Here is a 9,627-nt window from a genome sequence, read left to right as displayed (position 1 = left end):
AAGTGCTTTATTTTCACAATAATTATGTATAAATGATTTAGTCAGTATTTGCCCATTGCAAAATCATTTCCCTGATTTACATTCTGGCATTAATCACATGGTGATATTTTTACTGCTGGCAGGTGATGTCAGTGGAAGGAGATGCTGCTTGCATTTTTGGCAGTTGGAAACAGCTGTTATTTCCCACAATGCAACAAGGGTCCCACAGTGTGATGTCAGAACCATGGGCCTGACATCACACATTGGGAGGGGTTTCACCACAATATTAGCCATACAGACCAGAGCAGTGCTTTTCAGCGCTGCTAGATTTGGGCGAAGCGGGCGCCACCATAGACTATAATGGGAATCACATCTACAGCAGCGCTTAGTGAGTAATGTCGGCGCCGTCAGAGGACGGAGCCGAAGTTGCTTTAAAAACACAATAATTCGGCCTCCAACAATCGCTGGAAGACGAATTATATCATTTCCCCACTATCCATGGCGGCCTGGAGGGGAAATAGTAATTAATACGGCCGGGACTTGTGCAGAAGGAGGATCAGCTATATACCGGCTGTGTCCTGCGCCCAAGTCTACCAGCGCCGATTTCAAATGTATGTATACAGACTACCCTAATGATCCGTTTGTGAAAAGGGACAGATTTCTCATGGGAAAGGGGGTATCAGCTACTGATTGGGATGAAGTTCAATTCTTGGTTACAGTTTCTCTTTAAATAAATAGAGGTGGTGACACTGGTCAGTGATTGGCCAGTCAAAAATAAAGGCGTGTACCAGGCTTTAAAGCATAGGACATCTGTACTGACACTAAATTTTTTAGGATCATGATTGATTGTTTCAGGTGATTAAAAAAAACTTAAATTTGTATATAGCTAAAAATATTTCCTAATAATTTGTGTGACCTTAGTGACAGGTGCACTTTGATTTGCAGCCGATGTTGCGTTTATGCCGGCGAGGTTAGATGAGGTGTGTGAGCTCTCCTGGGAATAAAAGCTCCAACCAGCCTCACATTGCACAACCCAGCCAACCAGACATCCAGGTGTTTATGTTGCGCTGAGGTCACATGACTCATCTGCAGGTGATGTCATGACTTCAGTCACAGGCATGCCCTAATATGGGGTGTGAGAGGGGAGGGAGAAGGATGGCTAGCAGCGAGGCAGCACTGTAAACAATTATTCTGCATGCTAGCTGTCAATCTCTGTAGTGAGAAGAGCATGAAGGCTGCCATACTTATTTCCTGTTAAACAATACCAGTTGTCTGGCAGCCCTGCTGGTCTATTTGGCTGCAGTAGTGGCTGAATCACGCCAGAAACAAGCATGCAGGTAATCTTGTCAGATCTGACAGTAATGTCAGAAACACCTGATCTGCTGCATACTTGTATAGGGTCTATGGCTGAAAGTATTAGAGGCAGATGTATTGTTAAAAAGGAAATAAATATGGAAGCCTCTACATACCCCTCGCTTCAGTTATCCTTTAAAGGAGAACTGTAGTAAGCGGTATATGGAGGCTGCCATATTGATTTCCTTTTGAGCAATACCAGTTGCCTGGCAGCCCTGCTGAGCTACCTGCCTGAAGAAGTGTGAATCAAACCAGAAACAAGCATGCAGCTAATCTTGTCAGATCTGACAAAAATGTCAGAAACGCCTGATCTGCTGCATGCTTGTTCAGGGTCTATGGCTAAAAGTATTAGAGGCAGAGGATCAGCAGGACAGCCAGGCAACTAGTATTGCTTAAAAGGAAATGAATATGGCAGCCTCCATATAACTCTCACTACAGTTCTCTTTTAAGGTGGCCACACATCAGTAGATTTGGCGGCCAATTAATTATTAGATTCAATAATATTGCTGCAAAGAGAATTACTGGGCGACAGTTTGACCAATTTCGAGCGGAAATTGATCACATGTATCGATCAAACATGCTGGGAAATATCAGCCTGAGTAGTAATGGCAACAATCGCTACTGAAAAATGCGACAAAAACCCCCAGGCGCATCCCCCCAAATGTAGATGAACCTGCCCCAGTGCATTTACACCGCTTCTTCATTTGCGCCCCACGTGGTTGCCGACGTATTGCACGTGGAGCGCATGTGAGGAAAAAGAGTGTGGAGACAGCGGCGGACACCGGGCAGGTAAACTATTTATGCACTAGTGACCTAAGCCCATTTGAGAACGGGCTCTAGGTCTGTCACCACCACGCGGGCACCCGCTCGCCCTGCGTCCTGTCCCAACGGCTGTCAGTGCTTGACATGCGCAGTACCGCAAAAGCACTGACACACAGACAGGACGCAGGGACACTTGCCAATTATTAGGTAGGATGGGCACTGGGTGTTACATCTGCATTTGGGGGGGGCGTGGCCAGGTGACAGAGGTGTCGTCACTAGGCCGATCTCCAAAAGGTTTCATGTTGAAATCGATCGGGAATCGGCTAGTGGTTTATGGTCGGATCAGATTTGACCAAAGAGATATCTGCCTCTTAGGCCCGGTTCACATTAGTGGCTGCTATCCGGAATCGCCGTGCCGGAGCCGTGCCGGAGCCGGACCGCATGCGGACCGGACGAAACGGACGCACGGCATAGCAATGAAAGTCTATGCGACCGTTCACATGCGTCCGTTTCGTCCGGACCGGAGCCGGACCGGATCCGGACTCCGGCGTCCGTTCCAACATGCGCTATTTTTTGGTCCGGCTGGTCCGGCTGACGTATCCGGACCGGAGCCGGAATGTTGCATCCGGCCAATGGAAACCAATGAGAACCGGAGAGCGCACAACACACTGGCTATAAAAACCGGATGTTGTACCACACTTCCTATGCAGACTCTATGGTATGGTGGCCATTTTGGATGGGGACCACATGGCACCAGCGTTCACAGAGTGGAGCAGCAGTGACTTCATGCTGGAGCTCTTTGGCAGCAATATGGAGCAGGATCTGTCTGATAGCGAGGGGGTGAGGCCCTACACATCAGAAGACCTCATCCTACAGGTGCAGCAGGTACCAGCCCTGTGGGACAAGGGGGATGCGGACCACAGCAACATCAAAAAATGCAGAGGCCTGTGGAAAAAAATTGCCAAGCTGTATGTGGAGGACTTTGAGAACTTGAGCAAGAGACAGCAAGGCACAGAGGGTATGTTGACTAGAAGTTTTTTGGGGGGGGGCTTGTGGTTTAAGCTTGTGATGTATTCAACTTTTGCTATGGATTTGTGTCACCCACGTGTTGCCCACCCACCCGTGGCCCACCCACCTGTTCCCCACCCACCTGTACCCCACCTGTGATGTATCCCACCCACCTGTACCCCACCTGTGATGTATCCCACCTGTGATGTATCCCACCCACCTGTACCCCACCTGTGCTGTATCCCACCCACCTGTGATGTATCACACCCACCTGTACCCCACCTGTGATGTATCCCACCTGTGATGTATCCCACCCACCAGTACCCCACCTGTGATGTATCCCACCCACCTCTACCCCACCTGTGATGTATCCCACCCACCTGTACCCCACCTGTGCTGTATCCCACCCACCTGTGATGTATCACACCCACCTGTACCCCACCTGTGATGTATCCCACCTGTGATGTATCCCACCCACCAGTACCCCACCTGTGATGTATCCCACCCACCTCTACCCCACCTGTGATGTATCCCACCCACCTGTACCCCACCTGTGATGTATCCCACCTGTGATGTATCCCACCCACCAGTACCCCACCTGTGATGTATCCCACCCACCTGTACCCCACCTGTGATGTATCCCACCTGTGATGTATCCCACCCACCTGTACCCCACCTGTGCTGTATCCCACCCACCTGTGATGTATCACACCCACCTGTACCCCACCTGTGATGTATCCCACCTGTGATGTATCCCACCTGTGCTGTATCCCACCCACCTGTGATGTATCACACCCACCTGTACCCCACCTGTGATGTACCCCACCTGTGATGTATCCCACCCACCTGTGATGTATCCCACCCACCTGTACCCCACCTGTGATGTATCCCACCCACCTGTACCCCACCTGTGCTGTATCCCACCCACCTGTGATGTATCACACCCACCTGTACCCCACCTGTGATGTATCCCACCCACCTGTGATGTATCACACCCACCTGTACCCCACCTGTGGTGTATCCCACCTGTGCTGTATCCCACCCACCTGTGATGTATCCCACCCACCTGTACCCCACCTGTGATGTACCCCACCTGTGATGTATCCCACCTGTGATGTATCCCACCCACCTGTGATGTATCCCACCCACCTGTACCCCACCTGTGATGTATCCCACCCACCTCTACCCCACCTGTGATGTATCCCACCCACCTCTACCCCACCTGTGATGTATCCCACCTGTGATGTATCCCACCCACCTGTACCCCACCTGTGATGTATCCCACCCACCTGTACCCCACCTGTGATGTATCCCACCCACCTGTACCCCACCTGTGATGTATCCCACCCACCTCTACCCCACCTGTGATGTATCCCACCCACCTCTACCCCACCTGTGATGTATCCCACCTGTGATGTATCCCACCCACCTGTACCCCACCTGTGATGTATCCCACCCACCTGTACCCCACCTGTGATGTATCCCACCCACCTGTACCCCACCTGTGATGTATCCCACCCACCTCTACCCCACCTGTGATGTATCCCACCCACCTCTACCCCACCTGTGATGTATCCCACCTGTGATGTATCCCACCCACCTGTACCCCACCTGTGCTGTATCCCACCCACCTGTGCTGTATCCCACCCACCTGTGCTGTATCCCACCCACCTGTGATGTATCCCACCCACCTGCGATGTACCCCACCTGTGCACATAAAACATACACAATGACCAATTATTATACATCAATTTATTGTAAAAAATTAATACATTTAAAATCACTCAAACTTGAAACTCCAAAATAAACACATTTCAACAAAACATATTAAAAACCAAACATTCACCCTCGTCCAGGTGGTGTGGTAAAATAAAGTCTCAGTTGGTCTCTGTTCCGCAGTGACACTACCCTTGGCCTGGTTGCATACCTCCGCAGGGGCATTAGTGGAAGCACATTCGGGGGTTCCGGAGTCTCTCTTTCCTCCTGCCGCACAAAGTTGTGGAGGATGCATGCTGCCTTCACCACGACAACTGCGTTGCCCGGTTTCAGCAGCATGGGCGTGTGGAACACCCTCCACTTTGACACCAGGATCCCAAATGTGCACTCCACCATTCTCCTTGCACGGCTCAACCGAGCATTGAAGTGTAGCTGGCTGGCATCAAGTCCCCTGTCTGGGTACGGACGCATTACATGGTCGGACAGGGCGAAGGCCTCGTCCCCCACAAACACATAGGGGTAGGCCGGTGCCCTTGTCCCAGGCCAGGGTCTGTCACGGGGGAGACGCAGTCTGCCTTCCTCCATCAGCCGGCAAAGGGTCGTACGCTGGAAAATTCCAGAGTCATTGGAACTACCGTACGACCCCACATCCACGTACACAAACTTGTAGTCCGCATCTGCCACTGCCATTAGAACAATGCTGAAGTATTTTTTATAGTTGAAATAATGGCTGCCACTCCCCACGGGTTTCTGAATCCGGATGTGTTTCCCATCCAGTGCGCCAACACAATTAGGAAACTTGCACTCGGTCCAGAAGCCCTGGGCGATCTCCTCCCATTTCGTGGTGTCCGGCACAGGCATGTATCTGGCCCTCAGTCGCGTCCAAAGGATCCTCGAAGTCCTCACGACGATGCCTGCCACCGTGCTCTTCCCAATACGAAATGTGACATGTAGCGATGTATATGTTTGTCCAGTTGCGATGTACCTACAAGAGAAATAATCGAAATCAATTTTTCATGTCGTTACAGGAGAAAGGTACAAGACAAGGTGGCGCAATATACGGGATGCATATGTGAAATGGCTACGGAAGAAAAAACTTGCCGAACGAAGTGGCAGTGGCGGGGGAAGGCGACAAAAAGACTACCAATTTGCCAAGCAATTGTCTTTCATCAATGCAAGCCTGGAACCTAGACTGTAAGTACCACTACTGTGGGCAGGAACTGAGAGCTCATTTACCATGACTTCGGCCATGTATTGCTATGGCCTCAATTCCCATGGCTAGCGAACTTTTCTCACAAGCTTTATCAAATGTTGGGTAGAAACGGGTGATAAAGTGATTGCTAGTGTTTGCTAGCTCTGTGAATTGACGCCACATGCTGTTTGGCACACCAATAAATATTTTTTTTATCTACAGGACTGAAGACAATTTGGAGCAAGAGGAACCGACCCAGGAGGCACGGTTCAGCAGTGAGGAGAGCTTGGTGGATGATGACGTCGCCGATGTAACCTATTGCCCCGAGGCGAGGAGTAGGAGGAGGGAGTCCTTAATCACAACTCCGTCCTTTGATGATGACTTGGCAGAAGAGAGCTTGGATGTTGAGGTTGCAGGACCGAGTGTGGAAGAAGCTGAACCTCCACAATCGACCGCTATGGAAGCTCCAGGGGAACAAGAACAAAGTGAGGAGCACCGAGAGACTGCAGCACAACCAGCGCGCAGGGCAACCCCGACACAGGCCAGAGGACGGGAAGATGCTGCCACACCACCAGTGAGGACCACCACACCAGTGAGGCGTCGAGGTACCCTCCCCCCAACAAGGAGAGAGACAGAGTCCGAGATGTCCGGGGCTGTCTCCGGACTTCTCGGGATTCTTCAGAGCCACCAAACTCTCATAACCCGGCAGTTGCAAGATGAGGACAGGGGCCATATCATGGAGCAGTACAAGTCCCACATCACTACACTGCAATGTGAGCTCGACGCTGTACATGGGCACTACAGGGACGAGCTTAAAATGATGCATGAGATGGAGAAGAAATGGAGAAGAAATCGACCAACTGCGTGCGCAGCATCATCAGTCGGTGGGCCAGCTGCAGAACATGATGCAGCAAATGCATCAACAAAGCAAGGAACTACTGAAATTGCAGGCACACCCGTGTTTTCACACTGTGATGTCTCTAATACCATATCTGGAAAAGGTGCCTTCCCAAAACCTGATGGCGTGCCATTCCAATTTGCTGGAGGTGATTAAACAGCACATGGACACGCCATTATTGCAACCACCAATTTTTAGACCCCCACAACCAACAGCGGTGCCCACCTGGCAATCATCACAGATGTACACCGGCTACAGAGGCAGTCAATATGGGCCACCGCTGTCAGGGTCCAGCTCATCCACGACCAGCACCCAAGAGAGTCCAGATTTCCAGGCAGCAACTCCCACCTTTTCTAGTAGTGGTGCCGATACAATTTGAAAAAAAAAAGTCAAATTGTTCCTGGACATGCTCCTCTGAATACCTCCGATCCTCGGAGGAAGGATACCATCACAGGGCTTTTTAACTTTTGGTTTTGCTGGACTTGAACTTTAGGGCCTGGTGTCCCCGAAAGACACTACCTGGGTCACAACCTTGTGCCTGTTGCACTGCACCTGTAGTCCTGCACCTGTGCCTTTGATTACTCTTGTTCCTTACTTTGTTGATCCTAATCACTTGCACAAGACCCTTGGAGCCATGGGTGAAGGACACCTTGACTGGTCGGTGAGAGGCCTAGCCTTTTCACTGACCTGTGTCCTTCATCCATGGCTCAGAGGGTCCTGTGCCAGTCGTTAGGTTTTAGAAGCACTAATAATTTAGGGCCTGGTGTCCCCGAAAGACACTACCTGGGTCACAACCTTGTGCCTGTTGCACAGCACCTGTAGTCCTGCACCTGTGCCTTTGATTCCTCTTGTTCCTTACTTTGTTGATCCTAATCACTTGCACAAGACCCTTGGAGCCATGGGTGAAGGACACCTTGACTGGTCGGTGAGAGGCCTAGCCTTTTCACTGACCTGTGTCCTTCATCCATGGCTCAGAGGGTCCTGTGCCAGTCGTTAGGTTTTAGAAGCACTAATAATTTAGGGCCTGGTGTCCCCGAAAGACACTACCTGGGTCACAACCTTGTGCCTGTTGCACTGCACCTGTAGTCATGCACCTCTGCCATCGGTTCCTCTTGCTCCTCACTTTGTTCTTGTTCCTAACCACTTGCACAAGACCCTTGGAGCCATGGGTGAAGGACACCTTGACTGGTCGGTGAGAGGCCTAGCCTTTTCACTGCCATGTGTCCTTCATCCATGGCTCAGAGGGTCATGTGCCAGTGGTTAGGTTTTTGAAGCACTTCAATTTTAGGGCCTGGTGTCCCCGAAAGACACTACCTGGGTCACAACCTTGTGCCTGTTGCACTGCACCTGTAGTCATGCACCTCTGCCATCGGTTCCTCTTGCTCCTCACTTTGTTCTTGTTCCTAACCACTTGCACAAGACCCTTGGAGCCATGGGTGAAGGACACCTTGACTGGTCGGTGAGAGGCCTAGCCTTTTCACTGACCTGTGTCCTTCATCCATGGCTCAGAGGGTCCTGTGCCAGTGGTTAGGTTTTTGAAGCACTTCAATTTATTAGGGCCTGGTGTCCCCGAAAGACACTACCTGGGTCACAACCTTGTGCCTGTTGCACTGCACCTGTAGTCATGCACCTCTGCCATCGGTTCCTCTTGCTCCTCACTTTGTTCTTGTTCCTAACCACTTGCACAAGACCCTTGGAGCCATGGATGAAGGACACCTTGACTGGTCGGTGAGAGGCCTAGCCTTTTCACTGCCCTGTGTCCTTCATCCATGGCTCAGAGGGTCATGTGCCAGTGGTTAGGTTTTTGAAGCACTTCAATTTTAGGGCCTGGTGTCCCCGAAAGACACTACCTGGGTCACAACCTTGTGCCTGTTGCACTGCACCTGTAGTCATGCACCTCTGCCATCGGTTCCTCTTGCTCCTCACTTTGTTCTTGTTCCTAACCACTTGCACAAGACCCTTGGAGCCATGGATGAAGGACACCTTGACTGGTCGGTGAGAGGCCTAGCCTTTTCACTGCCCTGTGTCCTTCATCCATGGCTCAGAGGGTCATGTGCCAGTGGTTAGGTTTTTGAAGCACTTCAATTTTAGGGCCTGGTGTCCCCGAAAGACACTACCTGGGTCACAACCTTGTGCCTGTTGCACTGCACCTGTAGTCATGCACCTCTGCCATCGGTTCCTCTTGCTCCTCACTTTGTTCTTGTTCCTAACCACTTGCACAAGACCCTTGGAGCCATGGATGAAGGACACCTTGACTGGTCGGTGAGAGGCCTAGCCTTTTCACTGACCTGTGTCCTTCATCCATGGCTCAGAGGGTCCTGTGCCAGTGGTTAGGTTTTTGAAGCACTTCAATTTATTAGGGCCTGGTGTCCCCGAAAGACACTTGGGCAGCTATGCCCTACAACTCTTCCAGCACAAAGTTGGTGGTTGGTGTTCCTTAAAACTGACCGGGCTATACCATAGATATGTTATTTTTTTGTCTTCCATGTTGGAAGAATGTTTCCATGTTGGAAAGTGGTTGTTTTTGCAATAAAAAAATTTGTTTTTACATACCTCAGTGTGATGAGTAGTTGTTCTTGTGGTGTGACTGCTCTCCTGAACGTGGTATCCTTCTTCCTAAGGTCATCCTTCACCATCTCCAAAAGGGTATCAAACCTGTCAGGAGATGTAAAGGAAGAAGCTGTAAAGTATGTTGTGGGACAAGGTGTTGGGTGGAGGA

General features: G+C 50.7%; 1 long non-coding RNA gene across 1 annotated transcript in view; it reads left to right on the top strand.

Moving 5' to 3' along the window:
- The window catches only part of LOC137532209 (uncharacterized), a 97,555-nt gene extending 91,009 nt beyond the window's left edge, over positions 1-6,546 (top strand). The window contains exons 5-6 of the long non-coding RNA XR_011023881.1: positions 5,847-6,012; positions 6,233-6,546. This is a non-coding gene — a long non-coding RNA (uncharacterized lncRNA). The remainder of the gene's footprint in view (positions 1-5,846; positions 6,013-6,232) is intronic.
- The last annotated feature ends 3,081 nt before the right edge of the window (positions 6,547-9,627 follow it).

Source organism: Hyperolius riggenbachi, chromosome 9 (assembly GCF_040937935.1).
Source record: "Hyperolius riggenbachi isolate aHypRig1 chromosome 9, aHypRig1.pri, whole genome shotgun sequence".
Lineage (NCBI taxonomy): Eukaryota > Metazoa > Chordata > Amphibia > Anura > Hyperoliidae > Hyperolius > Hyperolius riggenbachi.
Note: the sequence above shows the minus strand (reverse complement) of the source record. Positions and strands in the feature narration are given on the sequence as shown.